The sequence below is a fragment of the Dreissena polymorpha genome, chromosome 1, assembly GCF_020536995.1.
Source record: "Dreissena polymorpha isolate Duluth1 chromosome 1, UMN_Dpol_1.0, whole genome shotgun sequence".
Taxonomy (NCBI): domain Eukaryota; kingdom Metazoa; phylum Mollusca; class Bivalvia; order Myida; family Dreissenidae; genus Dreissena; species Dreissena polymorpha.
The window spans coordinates 202,674,929-202,683,091 of NC_068355.1; the positions used below are offsets into that span (position 1 = coordinate 202,674,929).

The 8,163-nt window shown below is 35.4% G+C and overlaps 1 long non-coding RNA gene across 1 annotated transcript; it reads left to right on the top strand.

Moving 5' to 3' along the window:
* Nucleotides 1-721: 721 nt before the first annotated feature.
* LOC127864676 (uncharacterized) lies at nucleotides 722-7,554 on the top strand. Its single transcript, XR_008042204.1, has 4 exons — nucleotides 722-817; nucleotides 5,603-6,191; nucleotides 7,152-7,239; nucleotides 7,445-7,554. It is a non-coding gene; the product is annotated as an uncharacterized LOC127864676 (long non-coding RNA).
* The last annotated feature ends 609 nt before the right edge of the window (nucleotides 7,555-8,163 follow it).

Below are 8,163 nucleotides of genomic sequence, written 5' to 3' on the forward strand. Positions count from 1 at the left end.
TTTCAGCTCCGTAATTACGCCTATTCTGTTAGGCAGTTCTGTCATAGTATTTACATCGAAATGTCACGCATTAGTCACACAACTTTGATGCTGTCGCCATTTTGCACTTTTCAGAAAACAATGAAATATCGTAAAATCATTAGTATTCGTAAAGTATTAATTTTCGTTGGTTCCGAGGGTTGACCGATCATCCACGCATTTATTAAAAATAAATAGGAAATGGACGACGCGATTCCCTCATGTTTTTTTTTCTCCGAACAAACAGCACACATAACAGAAATAAACGATGTTACATGTCCATGAAAAATGCTAAATTTCACGCTTACCAATATAAACGAGTTTACAGTACACGTATAACATAAGTGTGGCGTAGTGCAACACAATATAATAATGGGACAAGTTTGTTCCAATTTCGGTGATCACTTAAAACTGACTTTTTAAGTTTTAGATTCCATTCAACCGGGCGTGTGTTTCAAATTTTCACGCTCTCTTTTGCTCAATAGGCGTTTGTTATCATACGAAAGGTGGACTTGCTCGGTATAATAGGAAAATGTTCTTCAATATGGACAAATCGTGATAGAATTACGATAGAAATACCAATTAAGATATGAATAGAATAAGTACGATATGTATGGCGTGATATTGAAATTTAACTTCGATGAAATACTTAAAGGCAGTCAAAATCATGGCTGTCTTGTATGTATTGCGATTTTTATAGTTGAAATTTGGATTTTAAAATCAATATATAGATATCTTTGGTCGATATTGAGAATTGAATGCTGTGGGCGGAATAAAAACAGTTCGGATTTATGCGATCGTAAGTACTTTTGTTAAAATATTAAGCGATTACTGAATTATAAATTAAATACATAAATAAAAAAAACTATACGTTTATCTATTTTAAACAAACAATGAAGTAATGCATGAAAGTAATAAAAATAAAAAAAAGATTCATTAATTTCCTGGTTCCTATTTTTTGGTAAATTGACAAACTAAAAAAAATATGTATAAGATTTGCATTTTTTTGTTGTAGTCATAATATTTGCGAGGAAACAGTAATATTGACATTTACCGTGATCTGAAAAATCCTTTATATGCATCTCTTGACGATGAAAAAAAAACTGAAAAAAAATCAAGCGTTACAAATGCGAAGCGATTTAATAATTTGGAGAGTTCTGTTGATATCGTTAGATATTGTGATATAACAAGGATTGCTTATACTAGTATGTAGTATTTACTACGTCAAAGACTATGTTAGGAAGGATGGCCGAGTGGTTAAAGCGGGTATATACGTTTTTGTCAAATAATTATGAATTTATATAAACTGTGTAAAAAACTTATTATATATATATTTCAATATAAATTAAAATAAAAGTTAAGAAGAACATATGTCGAAAAATGCGAAATAAGCCAGATATTTAATTCTGAAATTGAAAACGGCTGTACAGCCGAATTCGCCAACATGTATACCATACATGTACGATGTGCATCTAAACTTAGTTTAACGGTTTATTTGAATTCCTGCAACGATATCTATTCATACGACACACGAACACTATCTCCGATCCTAATGCATAGACGAATGCTTCGGTTATTGTAGGAAAATATGTACGTCACTATCGGCTCAGGGCGCTAATTTGTCTTTGCTGCATTTTATGAAATTCGGCTTTAATGTATAATTTTTCTTGCCTATTTTGTGTTATTGTAACATATTTTATCAATATATTACAATTAAACACATATAAAAAATCGTATATACCCGCTTTAAAGCGCTAGACTTTTACACCAAGGGTCAATGGTTTGAGCCCAGTTGTGGGTTACCTTTGTTCTTTCTTTAATTTTATTCTTGTTTGTACTTAAGCTATTTATTAATCAAAGTGCTGGCAGTACTGGTGTGACGATGCTTTTGAAGAGGATGGATATAAAACATCAATTTAAGTTGATCTATATCACCACAATTGTGTATGTTGATACGAACATTTGGGTACGATACAAAATTTGGGTACGAAAATTGTGGGTACGAAAAAAATTTGCGTACGAAACATTTTTGGTACGAAAAAAAGTTTAGGGGTACGGGTAAGTAGTACCCGTTGGTAACTTGACCCATTGAGCGAAACTGGGAGGCGGGTCACATTCTTGTTCATTAAGTATGGCAATACATTCATGATGATTCTCGAAAGTAGGTATGAGCACATAGCCGGACCATGTGAGCTCACTCGTATGAGCACTTGACTATCCGAGTTCGCCCACGAACATATGGATAAGTTAACTAATAGCGAAATGACCTTATACATGTATATGCTGAAATCTAACAATCGAACGAAATATCAAACATGGTATGTACACTTAGGTGGTTGTGTAATTTCTGTTAGAATATCGTATTCAATATTTAAATTTTAAATGATTGTGCCCGCACTTGAGTTTGTTGCCTTGTTTGAGTCTATACGCGCCTAGGCTGCACCCAGTGTGTGTATTTGTGTTTTTCCAAGTAATGAGTTACCTCCGCGCTGAGGCTGCATAATGTTGGGGCCCGGAATGTGTCCAGCACTCCAACCTAATAAGATTAGATCGACGACAGTTGGGACGAATTTTGAATGATAGCTGCAATTTCCAGCTATTTGTTTTGTACTGAAATACTTTTTAATTTTTTATATGGTCAAATGCTGCGGGGGGTGAGATTTTCCGGAAAAAAACAACTGTCAGGAATGGTGACCACAAAACATACAAAATATAACATTGCGCCGGGAGCGGTAATCGAACCGGTGTCGTAAAGGTGAAAAGGCGAACGTCCTTACCACTGCGCTAGCGGGACGGACAATTACGCAGGGACATGTTGTTTTATCTATATATATCATAGCAGTGCAGCGTTTACAAATTCAGGTTCGAAATCGTTCGCATTCTTTAGTTTTGTGATCACGTAAAAAGTTAATTTTACATGTTTTTATTCGCAATTTATTTACTAAATCGAGAACAAATATCAAACAAAATAGAGAAAATATATACATGTAGTTGTTTCATTGGTCCATAAAAATAAAATGGATGTAAAATTACTAATTTGAAATTAACGTTCTGATACACTTACTGAATCTGTTTCCCCAGGATATGCTGTTCTATTAATATTTACCTTTATCAACACGAACGACAACTCTGCTAGGAGAATGTTATCAATGAAAATCAACGAGCAATCTCCTACGCAGTGGCGAATGCCAAGGGAAGTAACTGAAAAATCGAGTTATCTCAATCGGACTGGCTCGGTCTTTTACATAGGTCGCCATTGTGACGATTTTTTTACTGGTTATCAAACCTTGGACGCTGCTGTTCCAGCATCGTCAAAAAAGCAGCATTTAATGACAACCATAAATCATGCCACAATCTGTGAAAAGTTTCCTTTATTGAATGAACAGCTATGTCAGATATTTCCATGCCGGCACTCAACAATGCAATAAAACTACACTTCAACACCGTTATTTCGAACACCGATAATCCGAAGTCACCGTTATTTCGAAGTATTTTTCAGGCCCCGATTTTGGTTCTTCTTTGTTTTATGTAAAATTTCATTGTTAACCCGAACTTCGTTAAACCGAAGAAATCGTTAATTCGAAGTGATTCTGTCGGTCCCAACACTATAATTCGCATCTGATTATCAGTCTTCTATCCGAAGTCAAAACTGCAAAACACTGAGCGTAATTTCACACCTTTGTCGTCTGCGCGTAGCGTGTTAATTTTATTATGTCGTCAAAAGCCGATAATTACTATTTACGTAGTTTTGCATTCTTTAGTAACAAACAAACGTGTCACGTTAGGTCTGAGTAAATGTGGTCAAATGAAATGCATCATTTATAAACTCTACCGTTTTAACAAAAATCATTACAAAATGTCTGATACAAACAAGTCAACCACGTAACTATTTTCCAAACCAAATGTCGAGCAATATGGAGAAGGGCCCGGTACCCAACCCGGGAGGATATCCGGATCGGCAGTTATAATACAATCTTAAACGTCACGTCGGTGCAGTTTCAGTCACACTGCCGTAATAGCAAACAGCTCTTATAACAACAATATAAAATAAGCTTACCTTTATCGAAAATTCACTGCGTGTATAAATCAGTTTGACATGAAACGTTTGAAATATGATGCACAGTTGTGGCTATACATATGTATATGAATATTGCTTGGCTCTTTTCCAATGACACACCTTTTGATGTTTGATTTCAGTTAATAAACAAATTAAATTGTATCCTGTTCGAGCTGTTTACATGCAAATGCAATCCACCCAAATGCACTTTACACAACAAACGACGCTCTGTTGACGATTGAAATATGATTTTAAAAAACAACAAGTTAGGACAAGCTTTCGTCAATGCATATTTACGGATGTAAGCATTACAAATTCCCCACCAACTTGTTTACCATTATTCATTTTGTCATTCAACTTAACATAAAACAACACGTGTTTTACGTTGGTGAATAACGATTAGTTGTATCTGTTTGTTCAATTTTCATTTACGATGGATGGCGTGTCTAAAACATGGCGTAAAAGGTTTTATTATTACTTAAGGCTTGTCTATAGATTTTTTTCTGATTTTTACAATTAAATGTTTTTAATAACCTTAACAAAGTTAAAAAATTTTTAGCCAGAGGGCGCTGAAGCACTCACCTGGGTACGTGGTAAACCATTTAAAACAACTTAATAATTATGATATTTTATATGTTTTGTAATTAGAGAAAAATAAAAAGGAGAAAAGAATCGTTGTATTCCTCCGTTTGTTACAAGTAGAAATCTATTGCTTTCTGACTAGTTTAAGTTTTTAAGTAAAACAAGTATTAATAGCAGCGTGTAATCGAACCATGCGAATTCCACAATTTTTTATTTTTACAGAATCAAAGAAATCTTCTGTCAAATGTTTATTTCGAATTATCGTTAATCCGAAGTTTTTTTTAATGGTCCCGACGACTTCGAAATAACGGTGTTACAATGTATTTACAATTAGACACATTCCACAAATTCTTAGAATGGTTTTATATGTTGCGGACAATATCAAACAACGTTCACCCTTTGAAGAAGGGCATATCTGCTATCTTAACGCATTTGATGATAAGACCCTCCGGCACGAATGTCGGAACTACGAGTGCAATATGAGAAACAATAACGAATTAACAATAGGATGCATATAGCTTTGCCACAACTATGGATATATAGCAATAACAATTGTACTATAACTGCGACAGAGGTTAGTTTAATATCGTCGTCACATGATCTACGAAGGCGACATATGTCGACTGATTCTATATGACCCACATTTATTATATCACATGGGTCAGGCACGCCTCTTTGAAAATTAAAAATAATGTCAACATGTTTGAAATGGCAGCACAGTATATAAATAGCATATATTGTTCATTATTTAGTGTTATATTGCCAATGATAATATAATAAAACTAAATATTTTTGTAAACTAATTGCTTTCAAAGCGCAATGTCATGGACAATTTACTCTATTACTATATTTTGCTGTGTTCACTTAAATTGAATAAAATTATATTTATACGCATTCTTCAAATACATTATTGGAATACTACTATAAGCGTTCCTTATCTTTCAGACATCTACAATTTTCTCAAGATATAATGCAACGACATTCAAGAACACGAAAGTAAAGACTACTTATTTGCGAGTAACTTCATTGTCTGAGGTTACAAAAGTGTCAAAAGCAAGTAACTCCAGAGTGGAGAAAAGCACAAACAGGTTGAATGTTGAAGTACAAAGAGTGTCCTCTTTTAAGACAGTAAAACGTCCAGTTATTAAGAAGAGAAATGAAGATAAAGGTTTCAAACTATTTTCCGGACCAAGTAAACCAAAACATAATGGATTGACTTTAGACGTTTTGCAATAATTGACGCCATTTAAAAATGGCGTCGATTTAGTGACGCAAGAGTCACGTGATCTGTTGCTGAACTGCATAAAACTACACCCAAGTGTTCACGAAGTATTTTTTCCGGAAGCGACGAAAGATCCCCGAATAACCGACGAAGATTTACGGGGATTTCCGATTCACAGCCTGGCGGTTGCAGTCATTTGCGAGGCCATTTCAAAAGGAGAGGATCCGTACAAGTTTTACTGTATGATCGAAAAGAATAACTTGGAAAGTGTGCTGACTGAACTGTATACTATCGTACATTAGAAGAAATTGGGTAAATATTGCTTTATGCCATTGGTTATTAACAAAGAAGTATCTGCATAATAAATATAAGAAGTGACCAAGCACTTAAAAATGACGTCATTCACAAACCTTAGGCCGGATATCGTTGACCCTCAATTTCATTTTGAGTCTAAAGAAAAATTAAATTAAAAAGTAAAACATAACTATAATATTTAACTTTATTTTGCACTGATTTGATCATTGAATATTTATTAAGTTCTCTATATTATAGCTTGTGTAATTCGCAAAAAACACAGGAGAACGATAAACCGATTAAATTTCAATATACACAATAAATAGTTATGTGGTCGATTACCTTTCTATGTTCTGCTCATTCCCTTGATTCACGCAGGGTAGTTATCGCTTACTAGCGCTAGATTGGTCATTGTGGGCGCGGGTACTTCTTGCATGTAACCCGGGTACTCATAAGTATACTTACATATACACCGGGTACGGTAAATATACTCAATCGTACCCGGTCGATAATAGACTGTACCCAAGTTGTATTCCCGCCCGAAATCCGATGTCGTAAAACGCGCTACCGATTATCTTAAACAAACTTCTCTTTTAAAAAAACTGAATCAACATACTTTTTTAGTATGAGTTTCGGTTATAAAGAGGCCATTTAACAGAAAATTGACAACAATGTGAATATAATTAAGTACAACAAAATAGCCCTGAACGACCAATTTAGCGTTAATTTTCCGGGGAACCTTTTAGTATATTTACCGTACCCGGGGTACATGTAAGTATACTTAAGAATACCCGGGGAATATGTAAGTAGTGCCCGAGCCGAAAATGACCAATCGAGCCTTACTGGCATCACTAAGTATTTTAGCATTGGAAAACCAGGTAATCGAGGAAAAGAGTGAGCTGAACGCCGTAATATTACTACTGTTGAAACCTCGAAAGTCCGACCGGACTTGTTATTTGTTGTTGTTGTTTTCTCCAGGGTTCTCCATGTACTGCGCTCTGTACCCGTCCTTAGTGAGAGACGCACGGACGAACATCAGTTTGCAAGACTTCATTGACGATGATGGGTAAGCTTGTTCTCTGTCTTTTTAAAACATGTTTAATTATTTAAATTCGTTGGCAAGAAATTTCGTGGTTAAACAAACTACAACTTTTTCATGGACACGAAATTTCGTGGATTTTTTATGTTGGAAAAGCAAGAAATATGCCTCGAATGTTTACCGTGTTGTCGACCATGTGGGAATTTATAAAAAAACGAACGACTACTTTCAGGCCGGAGTGGGCGGAGCGTATTATTGAGCGCATGACGGAGCCCTCTTGGACGATGGGATGGGTGCAAAAATAGTCCGCGGTCATGTGACAGAAAGGAATACAACACGGCGAAGAACACACTGTTCGTGAAATTGCACATGTTGGACCCGCAGTCTGTCATTCCAACATTTCATCTGCTGAATCACATCCGAGGTACGTGCTGGAAATATTTACATATACACATATTAAGGTGTTGTCCTTATTTGCATATCTATAGTTACATGTTGGCAACATATCAATATATACATAGTTGTGTTAATAACGTATCCACAGGTACGCTGTGGTGTTAATTATATATGAGCCGCGCTCTGCAATATTGGGGATTATGTATGTGGGTCCCAGATTAGCCTGGGCAGTCCGCACAGGCTAACCAGGAAAGAAACTTCCGTTAAAACTTGATTTTTGCTAAGAAGAGACTTTCGTGAAACAAAAAAATGTCATAAAAGCGGAAAGTGTTGTCCCTGATTAGCCTGTGCGGACTGCAAAGGCTAATCTGAGACGACACTTTACGCACATGCATTAAACCCCTTTTTCACAGAGCACGGCCTATATCCATAGATACGCGTTGGCATAAATTATTTATCAACATATACTCACATTCAAACATTGGTACAAATAAAGTATAGAAAAAATAGACAGGTTTCCCGTTTGTTTGACGATGATAAATCATTTTCCGTATT